The sequence below is a fragment of the Nycticebus coucang genome, chromosome 22 (genome assembly GCF_027406575.1).
Source record: "Nycticebus coucang isolate mNycCou1 chromosome 22, mNycCou1.pri, whole genome shotgun sequence".
Taxonomy (NCBI): domain Eukaryota; kingdom Metazoa; phylum Chordata; class Mammalia; order Primates; family Lorisidae; genus Nycticebus; species Nycticebus coucang.
In genome coordinates this window covers 23948958-23972515 of record NC_069801.1, presented here as the reverse complement: position 1 = coordinate 23972515, position 23558 = coordinate 23948958, and the positions used below count along the sequence as shown (strand labels likewise).

Below are 23558 nucleotides of genomic sequence, written 5' to 3'. Positions count from 1 at the left end.
CATTTTCTGGGGAGTGTCAGGGACCACGGTGGCAGCCCTCATTATCCCCTCCTTGCCTAATCAGCTGCCTGATGCTGCCTAGATGCTGGCAGCCAGCAGGCTGCATCCCTGCTCCCCTGCAGTTCTGCGAGGTGTAAAAATAGATACCTTCACCTCCCTGTCTCTCTCCAGATGAGAGAAGCAAAGGCAATCGGCCAGAAAATGCCCTGCAGGAGAACCGGCGTGGATGAACTCAGCCTGAGGCGGCAGGTACATCTATTCTGGGGTGTCACAAGACCTAAGCTCCCTACTCATTCATGACTTCATTTGGCTGATGTCTTTTTATGCCTATGGCCTCACCCTCTCAGGATGTCTCCACCCCTGCTCTCACCTCACTGCTGCATTTTGTCTTGGTATTTGTCAGCTGCAAAGGTGTTTCCAACTACAACCACAAACATGGCTGCTTGAGGACCCCACATTACCATGGATTGCCGCGCAGCTTTGGCTCCTCAGGGCTCCAGGGCAGGGGTGGGGACAGAAGAGGCAGTCATGGTGCCCACAGGAGCTTGAAAAATCTGCAGCACTCAGTAGAGGCAACGAGAGGGGTGTGTGTGTGTGTGTGCACTTGTGTACACACACATGCACATGTTTCAGTAGCGTTGGGTAGGAAAACTGGAAGTAAATGGTGGATTCTACTTAATGCCTCCCTGGAAAGTTCTATCGGGGATCATGGAAAATCATTCCCAGGGAGACTGAGGATGCTTTTCTGGAGACTTGGACTCTGTTAGGCATAAGTAGATGGGACAAGATCCAAGGAAACTTGATAGGAGGGTGGATGGATGGATGGATATGGTGGGTGGATGGATGGGTGGGTGTATGAGTGAGTGGATGGATGAAAGCATAGATGGTTAGATAAATGGTAAGAGGGATGAAGGAGAGAAAAATTGTGAAGATGTGTGAAAAGAAAATGAAAAGGGAATGGATGAGTAAGTGGTGGGGTGAGTGGATACAGGCTCGAGATGAATCACAAATGATAGTTCTCTCTAGTTAATGGAAATACAGTAATAGTTTGTAACAACAGGGCAGTATCATGGAGAACAGCAACCCTTATTTCATCATCTCTCTTTCACTGTAGTCATCTCACACAGCACTGGTGTCTTCCCAGTTCCAGCTTGTTCTGCAAGCTGCGATGAGAAATGGGAGCTTGTGCTCTGGCAGGAAAAGCAGCTAGGCAGTGGCTTGTGCTCCACGCTGAGGCCGTGACAGCAGTGTGCTGAGTGCTCCCTGAGGTGTCTGACAGCCTTGGAGAAGCCTGTGCCCACCTCTTCCCTGGGCTGCTCCCACATGCCCTTTACTGAAGGTGTGGCATTGGGTACTGGTCGTGTGGTGGTGCTCCTTTGCCATGCAGAGTAGTTCAGGGACATCTTCTTGGTCATTTTCATGCCACATTTCATTTTATTCACACCAAAAGACTATGTGCAGTTAGGACTGTGGATGCCATTTTCAACCAGATGCACGATGACAAGTGAGGACAGAAAATCTGTGTGAGAGGCAGCCACAGAGTCTATATAACTTCTCAGAGGGAGGGGGAGAAGGAGAGAGATGCCGTCTTGATTCCTTTGGCTTCCCATGCCCAGTACCCAGGAAGTGCAGTTGTGACTGTTTCTGTGACAGACAGCAGCAAACATTATTTAATACCCTCATTGGAGTTACCTCTGGACACTAAAGAGCCTTGAATAAGATGGTGGCATGTGAAGGGGAGACCAATCCCACCAGAGGAGGGGAGTTAAATGGTCAGAGAACGCTCCATGCGCCCTGTGACACCTGAGGGTGGGTTTTAGAGGATAACTAAGAGTTCTCATGTTGGAGAAGAAGTCAAGACATTTTGACCAGAAAATGTATAAAGGTGAGCATGTTCCTTTGGTGTGAGTGTGCATCAGGAGTTTGTGTGATAAGGAAAGATAATAAAGAAGTAACATTGGCTGAGCACCTACCTGGTGCCACCAGCTGTACAGGCACTTTTCCATGTAGCAACAACTCTTTTTCTCCTCACAGCTGGCTCCTAAGTCAGGTAATATTTCCCCCATTTTACAAACAAGAAAAATGAGGCTGAAAGAGTCTAGAAAAGGATGGAGTCGAGGAATAATCTGAACCCAGGTCTGCAGACTCAGAGCCTGAGTCCTCTCTGCAAAACAGGAGCACTGCCCTCTGCAACACAGGGCAGATGGGCTGGGGCCAGCAGTGAGGCTCAGTGTGTCCTCTCTGTCAACTTCTCTGTGACTCTAGGACACACCTGCCTCCAACAGGAGAAGCTCAAGGCTGGTGGTCCAATGCCTGACTTTTCTTTCTCAGGATATGGCAGAAGCCTAGGTGCTGGGCTGAGAATCACACAGCCACTGGGGAGGACGCTGCCCTCCTCTGATGGATGTCCTTAAGTAGAGTTGCTCTGTTCACAAACAAAGCAAGCTGCACAGGCCCAGTCCAAACAGCCCACGGCAGTAGCTAATTAGAAGGGACAGCAAGAGTGTTATTTCACTAGCAGCAAGCCCAACGACAGGGGACTTTTCTAGCAAGTAGCCTGGAGTGCAGGCTAGAGACAAGGGTGGTCCCTCTCCATGGGGAGCAGAGGGACTCCCTGGAGAGAACAGAAAGGGAAGGGGAGGACAAAGTAGGGTAAGGGAAGAGAAGGCGGAAGTGAGAAGAAGAGGGGAAGAGGGGAAGAAGGGAAAGCCAGAGTAAGAGAAATAGAGAAGAGAGAAAAATGGGGTGAGGAGGGAGAGTGATGGAAAGAAACCCATTTTGGGTTGGGCCAATACTTTGCTGCCCATTCTAGGGCTGGTCACTTCTCCTCTCTGGGTCTCAGTTTCTCTTAGGTCATCTCTAACATTGCTCATAGGGAGAATGTTCCAATGGAGTGAGGGGTCCCAGAAAATGGTTCAAACAAAACTTCCTTCATTCAACAATTATGCTCCTGCTCTGTGCTGAGCTCAGTGCTGTTTTCCAGGGAGGTGACAACTTCCAGCCTGGTACCCCAATCACTAAGAACAAAATCTAGAAGGAATACAGACCTTAAAGGAAGAAGCTGATTACAATAGACTAGACTGGGTGCTTTGTAAGAGTCTTGCTTCATTCATACCATAACAGGTGTCAGCTGAAAAATGATGAGGTTCATACATCAGGAAAGGATAAGCTTTATTACTCATAAAGGGTTGCAGCCCGCAGGGTGTCCGTTCTGACAGACCGGGAAGTATAGCCTCTGGCTGGAAGTGGGACATAAGCTCTTCAAGGGAAAGGAACCTGGAATGGGAATTTATGCTGAGCAGGGTGGCCAAATATACATACCAAACCAGGAAGAATCACGAATATTCATGAAAGGAGAAACATGCACCTGTGCACCTGGGCTCCATGGCACTCCATGCGATCCATGTTCAGAAAATTATGGTGTTAGCATGATCTGAGGGTGGGATTTTTAGCCCTCTGACATCAAAAGATGACGCAGAAGACACAAAAACCTTCTGTGCAGCCTCCACAGTCAGAACTGCTCCATGGTCAGTGGTCTCTTATTAGGAAGGAATTCTGGTTGGTTGTTCTAAAAGTGCAGAAAGGGAGAGCAGAGTTAGGCAGTTGATTGACATCAGTGGCAGGGCATATCTTTCCAGAGGGTTGGTTCTGTTTAGCCCTTTGGGAAGGAAGTCTGATGGTAGTTAATGAGGGAGGGGGCATAATGAGGTGTGTCTAACCTCCCATTCATTTGTGGCCAAGAACCCAGTTTTAAGGTTTCGTGGGAATTCCCTTGACCAAGAAAGGTTCCATTTGGTCAGCTGTGGGGCTTGGGATTTTATTTCTTACAATTATGACACTGAGGATGCCAAATCATTTTTACTGACATATTTTGCAGCCAGTAAGAACTGTGAGGAGAGGTACACTGAGTGTTTGCTTCTAGAACATACAGGAGGGGCAATGGTCCTGGCTTAGAGGGTCCAGAGGAGTTCCTAGTAGAGATGGTGTCCAGGGTGAGATGTGAAGGATGAGTTACTGGGGGAGGGGACAGGGGTGCTACTCCAGCACATGGGGCAGAGGTAGGAGAACTTGGTCCCTTCCAGGATGGACAAGTGGTTTATTGTAGAAGGTGACACAACTTGCCTGGGTCATACACCTCGTAAGAGGTGGAGCTCAGAGGACATGACCCCAGGAAGTTAGAGCTGTTCTCATGACAACTCTGTACTCAGCCATTTTATCACCATTATGTACCATTAGATCGTTGTTACTAAACTATATATTATTATCTTCACTTAAAAGATGAGAAAGATGAACTGCATTGGTTTCCTATTGCTGTTATCAAAAATTCCTACAAGTTTAGTGGCTGAAAACAAGTTGAATTTATTATCTTACAATTTTTGAAGTCAGAAGTTTAAAACCCGTTTCACTGAGCTTAAGTCAAAGTGTTGACAGGGCTGGTTCTTTCTGGAGGCTGTAGGGGAGAATCTGTTTTCATGTCATTTCCAGTCTCCAGAGATGGCCCCAGTTCCATAGTTTATGGCCCTGTCCTTCATCTTCAGTGCCAGCAACATCATATCTTCAAATCTCTCTCTGGCCTTGAACTCTTTACTTATATTCTCATATCTTCTTTTTGTGAAAGTTGTCAGAATAAAAATGGTATCAATTGTGTTAAAAAATAAATAAACAAACGGAAAAAACAAAACAGCTGACAAAGAGCTGGAGAAGGCTCCGAAGAGAGGGTTCTCATGCATAAATGCCTGGTGATAAAACTAACATAAAAGACTCTGCAAAAACCACAACCTTGTGCAAAGACCACTACAACCTTATGCCAAAAATATTTCTGTGAGGACATCTCTCCAGTAACTGTTCAATCTTGGACTGGAATCATCCTTGCTATTCATCCTTGTATAGGTTGATGTAAATGGTGTCAGAAGTGGGATCTGAAGAAAGGATTACTATTGAAAGGAATCAGCAATTCTTGAAAGAGTGTTCAGTACTCACTTAAACCCTTTGAATTCTCCACTTCTGTGCTCACTTTTTTTGCCCTGATGAATTTTCTCAGAATGAACATCCCTATATCTGGGATAGAATAATTTTTTTTTTTTTAACTTTCTGACAATTCCTCTCTGGTCTGGAGGCAAGTGACTTCCTGGTTTGGATACTCTGTTTTCTATGTAATTTAGATTCTGTCTATGAAACAAGTCTTTTCTGGTGAACTTACTCTTGGTTCTTTCTGCATGTTTAATTTAATATTTTATTTGATTTGCATACCTTGGTTAAATATTTTTTGTGATCAGTCTTACCTTGGTGTTATTTTGGTTTGGTTATGTGCATCTGTAAATGTTTTGTCTCTTTTCCCTTGCTTGTTTCTAAAAATAGTTTAAGATCAAAAATAAACATTATAAATATTGGTTTCTTTTATATACCAGTAAGTTCATTTGTCTCATTTTGTTTCATGATTAAAACTCTATAATGAAAGCTGTAAGAGCTTTCTGTGTTTAGTTTGTTCACACATATGTACATGTACTTTGGTATATGTTGTACCTGCGTGGCAAAATCTGATGTAGTCAGTCAGCAACTCCTTAAGAAATTCTATTCATATTGGCTTAGATAAATAAGCACTTATACAAAATATATACTCATTAGCCCAAATGACTTTTAGTTCACTTAAGTAAATATTTTATAAATAAGCTGATTTTAAAATTGTTAACAAAACAAAAAATAGACATTATCAGAATACATTTTTGCCTGGATTTACTGGTCATGTGGTTTTTTATTTGTCTCTGTTAGATGACTTAAGGTGTCAGGGTTTGACACAAAGCTTATAAAATTCTAAACCCAGCCTAAAACAGAAAGATCTTTCTTTGTATACTTTTTTGATAAGTAAGACTCATTCAATATCATTGGTTTAATGAAGATGGCAGTATCTTCTGAGTTACCTGCAAGATACCTATATTTTGAGCTTCAAGGGTCTTGCTTTGGTAAATGTCTGATATTCACAGGAAATAAAAATGATTAACAGGGAACTAACTTGAAATGATGACTAGCTCTGTTAATAACTCAGTTTTTTTTCATAAGGAATTTAGGCATAATTATTAAAGACAAACTAAATAAGTATAAATTGGATTAATACTTATAAATAAACTTTTCATATGATTTAAATTCTTAAAGATATATTATTCTAAGTTAAATAATACTCATGAAATGTCTGGGTCATTTGCAATAGCATAAAGAACTGAAACCAATTGCTGAGAATAAATATAAGTTTGCTCTGGGATTATATTTGAGTCTATTAATACACCTTAAAATTATGTTGTGGGGAAACATGTTTTTAAAATTATAAAATGTTTTTGTCTATAAAATAATAATATGTGACAGTTCAAAAATTTTTTGCTTCCTAGATTTTCACTAAAATTTAGGGTTGCTAAGAGTTAAAATCTTAACTAATGTATATAATTCTGTATACAAAGTGTACTGAAAAATGTGTTTTAATGAAAAATTAATAAAAAGCATAAAATGTGTTTGTTATTTTAAAATATTTTTTTCTAACTCAAAGGCTATTTAAAAGTTGCTCTAGGACTGGGCATCTGTAGGTCAGTGGTTAGGACGTCGGCCACAGACACTGGGGCTGGCAGGTTTGAACCCGGATTGGGCCTGCTACACAACAAGGACAACTACAACAACAACAACAACAAAATAGCTGGGCGTTGTGGTGGGTGTCTGTAGTCCCAGCTAATTGGGAGGCTGAGGCAAGAGGATTGTTTAAGCCCAAGAGTTTGAGGTTGCTGTGAGCTGTAAGGACACGGCACTCTACTGAGGGTTACATAGTAAGACTATGTGTCAAAAAATAAAAAAAAGTTGCTTGAGAATATATATTTAGTAAGAAAACAGACACAAGGTAGAAAAGAACCATGAAGTAGGAGTGACAAGTGAATAAAGTTATAAACATGAAGATGCATTTTTGGTAAGAAAGGTTAAAAAGAAAAAAATAATTTTGTATAAAAAAGAATTTTGTGAGGTAAATTCTTAACCTAAAGGAAAATGGCTGGTTATTTAAGAAAGAGGAATTATAGTAAAAGCAAAAAGTTTAAGTGTGGCGTGAAATGTCTAAGTCATGCTCAGTTTGGTGAAGGGATGAGTTTATAAAAGGAATTTTATGTATGATCAAGTTGATTGTAATTAGAAAGAAATGATTTATAAGTCTCATTAAAAGATTGAGCTCTGATATTAAAAATACACTAATACAAAAGCAAAAATTTGGTCCCCATAGTAGAACAGCAAGGTTTTCTTTTTTTATTTTTTTATTGTTGGGGATTCATTGAGGGTACAATAAGCCAGTTACACTGATTGCAATTGTTAGGTAAAGTCCCTCTTGCAATCATGTCTTGCCCCCATAAAGTGTGACACACACTAAGGCCCCACCGCTCCCTCCATCCCTCTTTCTGCTTCCCCCCCATAACCTTAATTGTCATTAATTGCCCTCATATCAAGATTGAGTACATAGGATTCATGCTTCTCCATTCTTATGATGCTTTACTAAGAATAATGTCTTCCACTTCCATCCAGGTTAATATGAAGGATGTAAAGTCTCCATTTTTTTTAATGGCTGAATAGTATTCCATGGTATACATATACCACAGCTTGTTAATACATTCCTGGGTTGGTGGGCATTTATGCTGTTTCCACATTTTGGCGATTGTAAATTGAGCTGCAATAAACAGGCTAGTACAAGTGTCCTTATGATAAAAGGATTTTTTTCCTTCTGGGTAGATGCCCAGTAATGGGATTGCAGGATCAAATGGGAGGTCTAGCTTGAGTGCTTTGAGGTTTCTCCATACTTCCTTCCAGAAAGGTTGTACTAGTTTGCAGTCCCACCAGCAGTGTAAAAGTGTTCCCTTCTCTCCACATCCACGCCAGCATCTGCAGTTTTGAGATTTTGTGATGTGGGCCATTCTCACTGGGGTTAGATGATATCTCAGGGTTGTTTTGATTTGCATTTCTCTAATATATAGAGATGATGAACATTTTTTCATGTGTCTGTTAGCCATTCGTCTGTCATCTTTAGAGAAAGTTCTATTCATGTCTCTTGCCCATTGATATAAGGGGTTGTTGGCTTTTTTCATGTGGATTAATTTGAGTTCTCTATAGATCCTGGTTATCAAGCTTTTGCCTGATTGAAAATATGCAAATATCCTTTCCCATTGTGTAGGTTGTCTCTTTGCTTTGGTTATTGTCTCCTTAGCTGTACAGAAGCTTTTCAGTTTAATGAAGTCCCATTTGTTTATTTTTGTTGTTGTTGCAATTGCCATGGCAGTCTTCTTCATGAAGTCTTCCCCCAGGGCAATATCTTCCAGTGTTTTTCCTATGCTTTCTTTGAGGATTTTTATTGTTTCATGCCTTAAATTTAAGTCCTTTATCCATCTTGAATCAATTTTTGTGAGTGGGGAAAGGTGTGGGTCCAGTTTCAGTCTTTTACATGTAGACTTTCAGTTCTCCCAACACCATTTATTGAATAGGGAGTCCTTCCCCCAAGGTAAGTTCTTGTTTGGTTTATCAAAGATTAGGTGGTTGTAAGATGTTAGTTTCATTTCTTGGTTTTCAATTCGATTCCAAGTGTCTATGTCTCTGTTTTTGTGCCAGTACCATGCTGTCTTGACCACTATGGCTTTGTAGTACAGACTAAAATCTGGTATACTGATGCCCCCAGCTTTATTTTTATTACTAAGAACTGCCTTAGCTACATGGGGTTTTTTCTGGTTCCATACAAAATGCAGAATCATTTTTTCCAAATCTTGAAAGTACGATGTAGGTACTTTGATAGGAATGGCATTGAATAGGTAGATTGCATTGGGAAGTATAGACATTTTAACAATGTTGATTCGTCCCATTCATGAGCATGGTATGTTCTTCCATTTGTTAATATCCTCTGCTATTTCCTTTCTGAGGATTTCATAGTTTTCTTTATAGAGGTCCTTCACCTCCTTTGTTAAGTATATTCCTAGGTATTTCATTTTCTTTGAAACTATGGTGAAGGGAGTTGTGTCCTTAATTAGCTTCTCATCTTGACTGTTATTGGTGTACACAAAGGCTACTGACTTGTGGACATTGATTTTATATCCTGAAACATTACTGTATTTTTTGATGACTTCTAGGAGTCTTGTGGTTGAGTCTTTGGGGTTCTCTAAGTATAAGATCATGTCGTCAGCAAAGAGGGAGAGTTTGACCTCCTCTGCTCCCATTTGGATTCACTTTATTTCCTTGTCTTGCTGAATTGTATAGGCTAGAACTTCCAGCACTACGTTGAATAGTAAAGGTGACAGAGGACAACCTTGTCTGGTTCCAGTTCTAAGAGGAAAAGCTTTCAGTTTTACTCCATTCAGTAAAATGTTGGCTGTGGGTTTGTCATAGATAGCTTCAATCAGTTTTAGAAATGTGCCACCTATGCCTATACTCTTCAGTGTTCTAATTAGAAAAGGATGCTGGATTTTATCAAATGCTTTTTCTGCATCTATTGAGAGGATCATGTGATCTTTATTTTTGCCTCTGTTAATATGGTGGATAATGTTTATGGACTTGCGTATGTTAAACCAGCCTTGCATCCCTGGGATGAAGCCTACTTGATCATGATGAATGGCTTTTTTGATGATAAGCTGTAATCTATTGGCTAGGATTTTGTTGAGAATTTTTGCATCTATGTTCATGAGTGAGATTGGTCTGAAATTCTACTTTTTGTTTTGGTCTTTTCATGGTTTTTGTATCAGGGTGATGTTTGCTTCATAGAATGTGTTGGGGAAGATTCCTTCTTCCTCAATTTTTTGGAATAATTTCTGCAGTACAGGAATAAGCTCTTCCTTGAATGTTTGATAGAATTCTGGAGTGAAGCCATCTGGACCAGGGCACTTTTTGGTTGGAAGCTTTTTTATTGTTTCTTTGATCTCAGTGCTTGAAATTGGTCTGTTCAGGAGGTCTATTTCTTCCTGGCTAAGTCTAGGGAGAGGGTGTGATTCCAAATATTGATCCATTTCCTTCACATTGTCAAATTTCTGGGCATAGAGTTTCTGGTAGTATTCAGAGATGATCTCTTGTATCTCTGTGGGATCAGTTGTTATTTCCCCTTTATCATTTCTGATTGAGGTTACTAGAGATTTTACTTTTCTATTCCTCGTTAGTCTGGCCAATGGTTTATCTATTTTATTTATTTTTTCAAAAAACCAACTCCTTGTTTCATTAATTTTCTGAATGATTCTTTTGTTTTCAATTTCATTGATCTCTGATTTGATTTTGGATATTTCTTTTCTTCTACTGAGTTTAGGCTTAGATTGTTCTTCTTTTTCCAATTCCATAAGATCTCTTGTGAGATTGTTGAAGCACTCTCTTTCTGTTTTTCGAATGTAGGCATCTAAAGCGATGAATTTTCCTCTCAAAACTGCTTTTGCAGTATCCCATAGGTTTTGGTAGCTTGTGTCTTCATTGTTGTTATGCTCAAGGAAGTTAATGATTTCCTGTTTTATTTCTTCCTGCACCCATCTGTTATTCAACAGAAGATTGTTTAATTTCCATGCCTTTGGGTGGGGTTGAGCATTTTTGTTAGAGTTGAGTTCCACCTTTAGTGCCTTATGGTCTGAGAAGATGCAAGGTAAAATTTCAATTCTTTTGATTCTGTTGACATTTGTTTTGTGTCCCAGGATATGATCAATTTTGGAGAATGTTCCATGGGGTGATGAGAAGAATGTATATTCTTTATCTTTGGGGTGAAGTGTTCTATATGCGTCTATCAAGCACAGTTGTTTTAGGGTCTCATTTAAATCTCTTATATCTTTGTTTAATCTCTGTTTAGAGGATCTGTCCAGCTCTGTAAGAGGAGTGTTAAAGTCCCCTGTTATGATGGTATTATCAGATATCATATTGCTCAGACTGAGTAAGGTCTGCTTCAAGAATCTGGGAGCATTTAAATTGGGTGCATAAATATTTAGGATTGAAATGTCTTCTTGTTGTAATTTTCCCTTGACCAATATAAAGTGACCATCTTTGTCTTTTTTCACTTTAGTTGCTTTAAATCCACATGTATCGGAAAATAAGATTGCAACTCCTCTTTTCTTCTGAATTCCATTTGCCTGAAAAATTGTCTTCCAACCCTTGACTCGGAGCTTTAATTTGTCTTTTGAAGCCAGGTGTGTTTCTTGCAGACAGCAAATGGATGGCTTGTGTTTTTTAATCCAGTCAGCCAATCTATGTCTCTTCAGTGGGGAATTCAAGCCATTAACATTTATTGAGATAATTGATAATTGTGGTAGTATTCTATTCGTCTTATTTTGTGAGAGTCCATTGCTTAGTTTTATCTTTTGCATCAGTGTGGAGGTTAGGTTCTGTCCTTTGATTTCTGAGTTCTGACTTTGCTGCTGATCCATTGTGGTGGTCAGTGTGCAGAACAGGTTGAAGTATTTCCTGTAGAGCTGGTCTTGTTGTGGCGAATTTCCTCAATGTTTGTATATCCGTAAATGATTTGATTTCTCCATCAATTTTGAAGCTTAGCTTAGCAGGGTACAGAATTCTGGGCTGAAAATTTTTCTGTTCAAGTAGATTAAAGGTAGATGACCATTGTCTTCTTGCTTGGAAAGTTTCATTAGAGAAGCCTGCAGTCACTCTGATGGATTTGCCCCTGTAGGTCAACTGGCGCTTACTCCTGGCAGCTTGCAGAATCTTTTCTTTTGTCTTGACTTTGGACAGGTTCATCACAATGTGTCTTGGAGAAGCTCGGTTAGAGTTGAGGCGACCTGGGGTCCGATATCCCTCTGAAAGCAGTGTGTCAGAATCTTTGGTGATGTTTGGGAAATTTTCTTTCATAATATTCTCTAGTATGGCTTCCATTCCTCTGGGGCATTCTTCTTCCCCTTCTGGAATTCCTATAACTCGTATGTTGGAACGCTTCACAAAATCCCATAATTCTGACAGTGAACGTTCTGCTTTCTCTCTCTTCTTTTCGGCCTCTTTTACTATCTGAGTTATCTCAAGAACTTTGTCTTCTACCTCTGAAATTCTTTCTTCTGCATAGTCTAACCTGTTGCTGATACTTTCCATTGCATCTTTAAGTTCCCTAATTGACTGTTTGAGTTCCTTCAGCTCTGCTATATCCTTTTTATATTCTTCATATCGTTCATCTCTTATTTGTTTCTGTTTTTGGATTTCCTTTTGGTTATTTTCCACTTTATTAGCAATTTCCTTCATTGTTTCCATCATTTCTTTCATTGTTTTCAACATGTGTATTCTAAATTCCTTTTCTGTCATTCCTAACATTTCTGTATAGGTGGAATCCTCTGCAGTAGCTACCTCATGGTCCCTTGGCGGGGTTGTTCTGTACTGGTTCTTCATGTTGCCTGGAGTTTTCTGCTGATTCTTCCTCATGAGTGATTTCTTTTATCTGTTTCCTTGCCCTAATTTTCCGTTCACTTCCTCTTGCTCTTTAAGTTCTTGTGCCTGTGGACTAAGGGTTACAGGACCAGAAGGGTGAGAAGGTTGAAGAGCAAAAAAGGGATGAAAGAAAGGAGGATCGAGTGATAAGAAAAAAAAGAAAGAGAAAGGAGAGGGGGTGGGTATAAGGAATATTGACAAAAAGAAGAGAGGCACAGAAAGAGGGAGACAGGGCAATATAGGTGTACAGTAGGGTACTTTGACAGAACCTTAAAAAAACCCCACCTTCTGGTGGTGCCCAGTTGCGTGGTTCCCTTGAGGTCAGCAGCTCTTTGCTAACCTGATCAGACACAGTACCCCACCTCCACCAAGTAGAGAGGAAAGACAAAAATGCTATAAATCAAACCAAAACAAGCAAACAGAAAACTTTGCGGGGATAAAATTGGGTAAAAAACCAAATGATAGTGGTAGAAACACTAGGAAAAATGAAGTTCTAGTTATTAAAAAAGGCAGCAATGGGAAATTGTAATTAAACTAGAAAAATTGAGAAAGAAAAAGGATCTGTATGGAAAAGATTGAAATTAAAAAACAAAAGAACATCAACAACGTCAAAATAAACAAAAAAAACCAACCAAACAAAAAAAAAGAAAAAAATACACAACCAAAGACAAAGCAGTTTGTATGTTATTGAGTGTTCTCTGGGCAACACGTGGTCTTCTGGGGTATGAGATGTTAATCACAGTTCTGATACGACTGGAGGCTGCTGATTTCTCAAACCCCAGCAGGTAGACACTCTAAATGTCTCTTCAGCCCACTTAAAAGGCACTTTGAACTTGTAAACTTGCTGAGCAAAAGCTTTCCCAGCTTTCTCACTGGAATCACTGCTGAAGTGGCTATCCACTTACCCAGTATCCCAAAACCGGTCTCACTCTGCCCCTGAGGGTTAGGGCTGCAAGGCGGCTCAGACCCCACCCTTAGGCTACTTGGTTGCTGGGTTACCAGCTCCCACCCGTTTCTAGCTCTGCGACCCTGAGGGCGGAGCTTGCCGGGGCAGATCACTGACAATGGTTCCATGTGACCCACCGCCAAACACTATTAGCTCCTTCTGGCTCAGCGGCTCAGACTGGGGCCCTAGACAACGGCCAAAGTTCTCCGCACTCCCACTCAGGCCCTCCCCAAGGCAGTTCAACTCAGTGCCAGGTCCAAAGACACCAAAACAGTTCACAGGTAAGGCCTTTCTGGTTTGCAGTCTCGCCCGTACTGAACTTACAGTTGTGGGCGGGTTTAGACGGATTGAACACACGCGACCACTTGCCAGTTTTCCACTGTTTTAGTCCTCCTCTTGGGGTCCAGAAGTCTCTCGCTGACTCCCTGTATCCTCATAGGAATGATAATAGGCAGATCCCACCAGCCAGAGATGCCTGGAGTCCTATCTCCCCAGACTCACGGTACCCAGATGTAAGGAAGCTGTTACTCGGCCGCCATCTTGCTCCGCCTCCCAGCAAGGTTTTCTTTAAGTATTGATCTACTTTTAATAAAAATTGCAAGAGATTTTAATTTATAACTTTGAAATCTGTTTCTTTAAGGAAAGTGTCTCTAAACTGCAGCTGGGTTTTTTCTGTTTCTTTTATAATTTTTATTTAATTTCCCTAGTTTCAGGTTAGAAATGCTGTCTTTTTATTTTTTGTTTGTCAAAATAGTAACTTCATTTCTTGACGGAAGAGGTTTTTTTTTTTATTGTTTGGGATTCATTGAGGGTACAAAGAATTAGGTTACATTGATTATGTTTATCTAAAGCCCCTTTGATAATTGTGTCCCCCCCAAGATGTATACCTACACCTTGACCCCCCCATTCCCCTCCCTCCTCCCTTCTCCCAACTTGCTTATTTCCCTACTCCTCCCTTTTATTAGTTCATCTGCTGCCTTCATATTAGAATTGAGTACATTGGATTCTTGCTTCTCCATTCTTATGATGCTTTACTAAGAAAAATATGTTCCATCTCCATCTTTTTTAGTGGCTGAATGGTATTCCATGGTACACATATACCACAGCTTGTTAATTCATTCCTGGGTTGGTGGGCATTTAGGTTGTTTCCACATTTTGGCAATTGTAAATTGAGCTGCAATAAATAGTCTCCTGCAAATGTCCTTATGATAAAAAGATTTTTTTTTTCTTCCGGGTAGATGCCTAGTAATGGGATTGCAGGATCAAATGGGAGGTCTAATTTGAGTTCTTTGCAGATGTTCCATATTCCCTTCCAAAAATGTTGTATTAGTTTGCAGTCCCACCAGCAGTGTAAAAGTGTTCCCTTCTTTCCATATCTGCAGCTTTGAGACTTTGTAATGTGGGCCATTCTTCCTGGGGTTAGGTGATATCTCAGGGTAGTTTTGATTTGCATTTCTCTGATAATTAGGGACCATGAGCATTTTTTCATATGTTTGTTAGCCCTTCATCTGTCTTCTTTAGAAAAGGTTCTATTCATGTCTCTTGCTCAGTGATATATGGGATTGTTTGGTCATTTTTTTGTTGTTGATTAATTTGAGTTCTTTATAGATTCTAGTTATCAAGTTTTTGTCTGATTCATAATATGCAAATATCTTTTTCCCATTCTGAAGGCTGTCGGTTTGCTTTGGTTGTTGTTTCCTTAACTATACAGAAGCTTTTTAGTTTATTTAAGTCCCGTTTGTTTATTTTCGTTCTTACAACTGCCACAAAAAGACTTCTTCATAAAATCTTCCCCCAGACTGATATTTTCAAGTGTTTTCCTCACAATTTCTTTTAGGATTTTTATTGTTTCATGCCTCAGATTTAAATCTTCTATCCATCTTGAATCAATTTTTGTAGTGAGAGGTGTGGGTTCAGTTTTAGTCGTTTACATGTGATTATCCAGTTCTCCCAACATCATTTATTGAAAAGGCATTCTTACCCCCATTGTATGTTCTTGGTTGGTTTATCAAAGATCACATGGCTGTAAAAGGTTAGTTTTTCTATCTCATGTTTTTCTATTCAGTTCCAAATGTCATTGTCTCTATTTTTTGCCAATACCATGCTGTTTTAATCACTATGGCCTTGTAGTATAGCTGAACGTCCCATAGGGTGAGATCCTGGCTTTGTTTTTATTACTAAGAATTGCCTTAGCTATATGGGGTTGGTTTTTTTTCTGGTTCCATACAAAACATCGAGCTATTTTTTCTAAATCTTGAAAGTATGATGATGGTATTTTAATGGGGATTGCATTAAATCTGTAGATTACTTTGGGTAGTATAGATATTTTCACAGTGTTGATTCTTCCCAGACATGAGCATGGTATGTTCTTACATTTGTTAATATTTTCTGCTATTTCTTTTCTTAGGGTTTTGTAATTTTCTTTGTAGAGGTCCTTCACCTCTTTTGTTATGTATATTCTTAGGTATTTCATTTTTGTTTTTTTTTTAAGCAACTGTGAAGGGAATTGTGTCTTTGATTAGCTTCTCATCTTGGCTGCTATTGGCATATACAAAGGCTACTGATTTGTGGACATTGATCTGATATTTTGAAACATTGCTGTATTTTTCGATCAATTCCAGGGGTCTTGTGGTTGAGTCTTTGGGGTTCCCTAAGTATAAGATTATATCATTGGCAAAGAGAGAGAGGTTGACCTCCTCTGCTCCCATTTGGATGCCTTTATTTCCTTCTTTTGCCTGACTGTATTGGCTAGAACTTCCAGCACTCTGTTGAATAGTAATGGTGATAGAGGACAACCTTGTCTGGTTCCAGTTCTCAGTGGAAAAGCTTTCAGTTTTACTCCATTTAGTAGAATATTTTCTGTGGGTTTGTAGTAGATGGCTTCCATCAGATGAAGAAATATGCCACCTATGCTTATTTTCTTCAGAGTTCTATTTAGAAAAGAATGCTGAATTTTGCTGAATTCTTTTTCTGTATCTATTGAGAGGATCACATGGTCTTTGTTTTTGATTCTGTTGATATGGTGAATTATGTTTATGGACTTGCATATGTCAAACCTGCCTTGAATCCCTGGGATGAAACTTACTTGATTACAATGAATGATTTTTTTTAAATATGTTGCTGTAATCTATTGGCTAGGATTTTATTGAGAATTTTTGCAGCTGTATTCATTAGTGAAATTGGTCTGAAATTCTCCTTTTTAGTTGGGTCTTTTCCTGATTTTGGTATCATGGTGATGTTTGCTTCATAGAATATGTTGGGGAAGATTCTTTCCTTCTCAATGTTTGAAATAATTTCTGCAGTATGGGAATAAGCTTTTCTTTGAAAGTTTGATAGAATTCTGGTGTGAAACTATCTGGACCAGGGCATTTTTCTGTTGTTGTTGGCAGATTTTTTATTGTTTCTTTGATCTGAGTTCTTGAAATTGGGTTGTTCAAGAGATCTGTTTCTTCTTGATTAAGTCTAGAGAGAGGGTGTGATTCCAGGTATTGATTCATTTCCTCCACATTGTCAAATTTCTGGGCATAGAGTTTCTTGCAGTACTCAGGGATGATCTCTTGTATCTCTGTGGCATCTGTTGTTATTTCCTCTCTATCATTTCTGATTGAGATTATTAGAGATTTTACTTTTCTGTTTCTAGGTAATCTGACCAAGGATTTATTGATTTTATTTATTTTTTCAAAAAAACCCCAACTTTCTGTTTTATTAATTTTCTGAATGATTCTTTCATTTTCAATTTCATTAATCTCTGATTTATTTCTTTTCTTCTGCTAGGTTTAAGCTTAGATTGTTCTTCTTTTTCCAGTTCCATGAGATGGTTCATGAGTTTGTTGATGCACTTTCTTTCTGTTTTTCAAATGTAGGCATCTAATGCAATAAATTCCCCTCTTACAATGGTTTTTGCTATATCCCACAGGTTTTGGTAACTTGTGTCTTCATTGTTTTTATGTTTAAGGAATTTAATGATTTTCTCTTTTATCTCTTCTTGAACTCAACTATCATTCAGCATAAAGTTGTTTAATTTCCAAGTCTTTGTGGAGATGGACGTTTTTGTTGGTGTTGAGTTCCACCTTTATTGCCTGTGGCCTGAGAAGATACAAGGTATAATTTCTATTCTGTTAATTTTTCTGAGGTTTCATTTGTATTCTAGGATATGGTTGATTTTGGAGTATGTAGCGTGACCTAATGAGAAAAAATGTATATTCTTTAGCTTTGGGATGGTGTGTTCTGTATATATCTATTAATCCTGTTTGTTCTAGGATCACATTTAAGTTCTTTGTATCTTTGTTTAGTTTCTGTTTTGAAGATCTGCCCAGTTCTGTCAGAGGGGTGTTAAAGTTCCTAGATATTATAGTGTTATAGAATATCATATTGCTCAGACTCACCAAGGTCTGTTTCATATATTTGGGAGCATTTAAGTTGGGTACATAAATATTTAAAATTGAAATGTCTTCTTATTGTGTTGTTCCTTTGACCAGTATAAAGTGTCCATCTTTGTCTTTTGTAACATTAGTTGCTTTAAATCTCCTTGTATCTGAAAATAAGATTGCAACTCCTACTTTCTTCTGATTTCCATTTGTTTGGAATACTGTTTTCCATCCCTTAACCCTGAGTCTTGATTTGTCCTTCAAGGCTAGGTGTGTCTTCTGGAGACAGCATATGGATGGTTTATGCTTTTTTATCCAATCAGCCAGCCTGTGCCTCTTCAGTGGTAAATTAAGTCTATTGACATTGAGGGAATTGAAAAGTGTGGTGGACTTCTATTCATCTTATTTTGTGAAAGTCCGTTGTGTAGTTTTATCCTTTGCATCATTGTGGAAGCTGTTTTGACCTTTAGCTTCTGGACGTTTACTTTGTTGATGACCCATTGTGATGGCCAGTGTTGAGAATAGGTCTATGTATTTCTTGTAGAGCTGGTCTTGAGCTCAGTGCTTGTATATCCGCAAAAGATTTTATTTCTCCATCAATTTTGAAGCTTAGTTTAGCAGGATACAGAATTTTGGGCTGAAAATTGTTTTTTTAAGAATGTCAAAAGTGGGTGACCATGATCTTCTGATTTGGAAGGTTTCAGTTGAAAAGTATGCTGTCCTAATGGCTCTGCCTCTGTAGGAGGCAGTTGAAGCTTATTCCTATCTGCTTGCAGAATTTTTTCTTTCATTTTGACTTTGGACAGGTTCATTACAATGTGTTTTAGAGAGGCTCTGAGTTGAGATGACCTGGGGTTTGATATCCATCTGAAAGAAGAGTGTCAGGGTCTTTAGGGAAACTTGGGAAGTTTTCATTTATGATAGTCTCCAGTAGGGCATCCACTCCTTTGGGACAATCTTTTTCCCCTTCAGGAATCCCTATCATTCATATGTTTGAATGCTTCATGGAGTCTTATAGTTCTCTAATCACATGTTCTGCTTTCTTTCTTTTCTTTTCTGCCTCTTTTTGATCTAGAATTAACTTTGGGATTTTCTAGTTGGTACCCAGATAGCATCAAAGAATATATCTCTCATCTTGTAGAGCTGTTTAATGGTTAGACTCATTTGGTTAATTGTATGGAAAATACAAATATGTGACAAGTGATGCTAGATCTTCTTTTAGTTACATTTATGGGTTACCGATATGAATATTGCAAAACTGTATAAAGCTCTTAGAAATCCAGTATGTCATAAATCATAATCCTAAATATTATGTTGTATGCCACAAAATAACTAAATTTCATTATAAACAATTATCACTTATAATATTTTAACCAGATTTTAATCATGGTTATCTTAAGTTTGTCATTCATAATTGTTTTAATTTTTCTCTAAACACATTTTCTATCAGCTTTAGTCCAAAATTGCTTTTCACAAAAAAGGCTTTAACAAGTACTCTTGAATACAAGTTTCTAATAACTTTAAGATTAATGAGCTAAATAATTTTTTTTCAAAACTGATAGGTTCATAAAAGTTGTAATTAAGATGAGACAGAATACAAATTAATTACATGAGATTAAGAAACTGATAAAGATAATATTTCTATGACTTTTATTTATGAAATATTGCTGATTCTTTACTTAAATATTTTGTTTTCCAATTTCAAAGAAGTTTTATCTCTTAAGCTATGTATAGTTTAGAGCAATTTGGTAAAGTATGCTTTTGTGAACAAAGGCAGAAACATTTGCATTTTCTCCCTACTTGATATTTTTCAAAATTTGGGAAATATTTGTAAGTATTCTTATTGCAATATGGTTATTTGTGTTAAGTCCAATTAAAAAATATGCTTTCTCAGTATAGCAGGAGATAATGGGAAACTTTGGTTTTATAACCAAAGCTTTGACTGGAATATCATATTTGAAAATGTGCATAGAATGCCTAGCTTCAAGGGTTCCCAGTTTTACAGTGAGTGATCAAAAATTGTTTTTCCTAGCAGGCTCTGGAACTTTAAGATTATAGGAAAATCTAAAGCCTGCCTTGCTTTGGCTTCCTAGCCTCAGGAGGTTTGTATATCTGAGATTCCTATGTAATCAATGTTGAGAGAAAAAGTTATATTTATAAAAAAAAAAAGCTATAATACACCTATTATTATGCATTGTTCTGAAGTTCTTATTATCTACTTAGAGACTGGACTTGATCATGAATTCTAGCTTCCTCTAATCCAACTTTATTTCATGGAATTATTAAAAATGGGAGCTTCTCTGTAACCAAAGCCCTATAAGCTGAAAGTGGATAAATTTTAGGCACCAGGTCTCATATCTGATGTATAGGCCCCAAACAAAAAGTTTATCAGACTTTAATGTGATAACCTGAGACATCCAAACTCCAAATGGAAATGAAAAGCTGACATTTTCATGCTGTAGAGAGCTTCTCCCAAGATAGCAAAACAAGATTTCATGCCATAATGAGACTCTTACCCCTTTTAATATCTACCTTTTTCACTTTATGGGAGAACGGTCATTTGATGTATTTAACTTGTTGCCTTTAAGCTTAGGTTCATGGCTGAAAACAATTATGCAAACTTGGATTGTCAAATTACCATTAATTTTACTTTGTGTTTTCCCTTTTTAAACAAGTGTTACTTGTTGCATTTTTGCAGAAGTAGTACTATTAACAGAATAATGCTGCCCAGCACTTTGAGATGATGGCAATGTCTACAAAACAGACAAAATTGAACTTAGTAACAGAACCCCTGGTAGACTTAGCCTGAGAGGGCATCCCTCCAAACCTTCCTTACTGTTCAAATGTGGCTGAAAGGGTTTTGACACTGACTCCTAGCCACCACCATTCACTCCCTCCAATGTGAGACCAGATCAGCAAACTATCACAAAAGAGTCTACACAAACCACAACCTCATACAAAGGCCATCCTGACCTTGTACAAAAAATATTTCAGTGAGGACTTTCCCTCTAAAAATCCTTGTCTTCCTTTACCTGAGTACACACACAGTTTACACTGACACGCGTATTCCCGTTGCAATGTCCTATTCCCTGGATAAATACTTTCTTTTAGAGATCTTTTCTCCGCTGTTACTGAGGTTGACATTTTCTGCTTCTACTTCTGTTGTCTTCTCTTATCCTCCTGTCCCCCTCTTATCAGGCACCTTGTGATTAAGTCAGGCCCACCTAGATAATCCAGATAATCGCCCCATCTCCAGAACCTTAATTTAGTCACATCTGCAAAATCCTCTTTGGCATGTAAGGTAACATATTCAAAGCTTCTGAGGATCAGGAGGTGGACATCTTTGGGGAACTATTATTGAGACTACCACGTGAGGCTCAGCGATGGTTGGTTGCAATATGTGTCCCAACATTGGGACTTGTCATACAGAATGCTCAGTCCAAATCATTCCCCATCTACAGGGAAATCTGAGCTTCCTGTTGAACCACAGCCTCATTTCAGACTCACAGGACAGACTCGAGGGTTGGGAGTCTCCCGGGGCACCTAGCCAATGGGCTGACAAATGTTGCAACAAGCGATGTATTTGAAGCAAATGATTCTGCTGAGCTGAGTGGTTCTTGACCCAGAGAACTGGCTGATGAGGCGCCATTCCCCCGGTGTGACATGTTGGAGAGGTGCTACCCCACTGTGCTGGTAGATACTTCCCAGACAGCAGAAGCACCAAAATGATTCTCCATGGATCTAGGCTCCATTGTGACTGGCCTTAAGAGCAGGAAGGCGCCAAGGCAAAGTGGCTGACGTCTGTAATCTTAGCACTCTGGGAGGTCGAGGCAGGAAGATCACTTGAGGTCAGAAGTTCAAGACCAGCCAAAGCAAAGCAAGATCCCTGTATGCACTAAAACATAGAAAAATTAGCTGAGTATTGTGGCAGGTACCTGTAGTCCCAGCTACTCAGGAGGCTGAGGTAGAAGGATTGTTTGAGGTTGCTGTAAGGTAGGCTGAGGCCATAGCACTCTAATCTGGAAGACAGAGTGAGACTCTGTCTCAAAAAAAAAAAGTCATGGAGGGATAGGAAAAGAATTCCAAGACTTTACCAGGGAGGGGTCAGAGCAACTGGTGGGAATACTGCACCTGACAATTTACAAAGAGCTCACATGCACCTGTGCCTTGTCAGATCCTTGAAACCTCCCTGGGAAGTTGATGAGGTGGGATGCTGCTCTCCCCTTGAAGATGTGGCTGTAGAAGGAATGTGCACTGTTCTCCAGCTTCTGCAGGACTGGTCAGAACCTCTGATGTACATGGCAGGGCTTATTTTGTAACTTTGGAAGGGTTAGGGAGGAGGCCTTGGGAGCCCTCTCTGAGCCAGCTCAGGAACACAGACCAAAGGGAGAGAAAGGAAGAGAAGAAACACCAGGAAGGTGTTACATGAGGAGTGCAGCAAACCAGACTGGGTGGCATAGTCAGCCCCACCCAACAGCCTGCAGCAGGGCCTGGGCCCCCTTCCTGCCTGTGCACCCAGAGTCTGGCACAAAGCCTAGAACCCGAGAGGGCTTTATAATTGTCAAAGAATGAATGAATGAATGAGTAGGAGATGGAGAGTACCATGATGGTTTGGAGAACAGGTTCTGGTCTTGACCCTGCCAGGTATTAGTTGTGACTTTGAGTCAGTCACTTACTCTCCTCCTTTGGACTCTATTTTCTGACTGTAAAATGAGAATGATAATAATAGCACTTTTCTCATAGGGCTGTTATAAGAATTACAGAAGTGCTTAGAACCAGCCTGGCCCATCATGTGCGCTCAGTAAATGCTAGTTATTGCACATATTACACAAAGACTGTTTCTAGATTTCTGGAATCCTTAACTGTTCTAGCCATGGGTAAATTGCAGCAGAAAGGAAGTCCTTCCTGGTGTCTAGCCTACAGTCTTCATGCTGCAGCTTCATCCTCATGCCTCTCCCTTACCAGTCTGATCTCAGACCTGCCAGGACGGCAAGTTCAGACCAATCATGCATGCAGCACAGATCACATTAAAAGGCCCAATCAATCAATATGTCTGCAGCCCTGAAGTGACTCCTGTCTCATATCAATGATGTTTACAAAGTTGGGTGGGAAGACCCATTTATTTTCACTTCCCTCATGTCCTTTCTGGGATAACAGACCATCCCTCTTGCAAATAAACATCTGCTTGTGCCTCCCCCCAGCCCCTGAGAGGCTGGCAGCCTCTTCTCAGTGTGGATTTTGGTGTCTTGTTGACAGCACCACAGGTGGACTGAGTTCTGAGTGGGTCATTTCACTTGACCTCACCCCCTTACCTGCAGCAGCCCTGTGAGATGGGGAGTATGGGTTCCAGGAGAGTTGAGTCACTTACCCAAGACGCATGGCCGGGATGTGGCAGAGCCTCAGTATGAGCCCATAACTAACTGATTTAACCTTTTGCTGATTTAAATGCCTATGTTCACTAATAGTGAATTGTCATCCTCATTCTACAGACGACAAAACAGAGGAACAGAGGGGTAGGGTAGTTTGTCCCCATCACCCAGTTGTTAATGGATTTACTACTGGGCTACTGAATCTCTGCTGGGAGCTGCTGGTTTCCACTGACCAGCAAGTTGCCGTTCCACCTGTTGGCCAACACTGCCTACCTGACTTCATCTGATGCCAGAATTGCCTCCCAGGAGCCTGAGCTGGGAGTCGTCCCCAGTGGTTGGTGAGTAGAGGATGCTTCGCAAAGAGCCAGGGGCAAGGAGGCTACCATCAAGGATAGACATACTGACTCCCCATCTCTTCCCCTATTCTGCCAAAAATTAATCCTGCCTTCGGAGAGCTCCATTTCCCCAGAGAAAGAACCACTTTATTAG

The 23558-nt window shown here is 39.7% G+C and overlaps 1 long non-coding RNA gene across 1 annotated transcript in view; it reads left to right on the top strand.

The window, feature by feature from the left end:
* Positions 1 to 23558, top strand: part of LOC128575518 (uncharacterized) — a 39493-nt gene that overhangs the window by 1771 nt on the left and 14164 nt on the right. The window contains exon 2 of the long non-coding RNA XR_008377015.1: positions 177 to 249. This is a non-coding gene — a long non-coding RNA (uncharacterized LOC128575518). The remainder of the gene's footprint in view (positions 1 to 176; positions 250 to 23558) is intronic.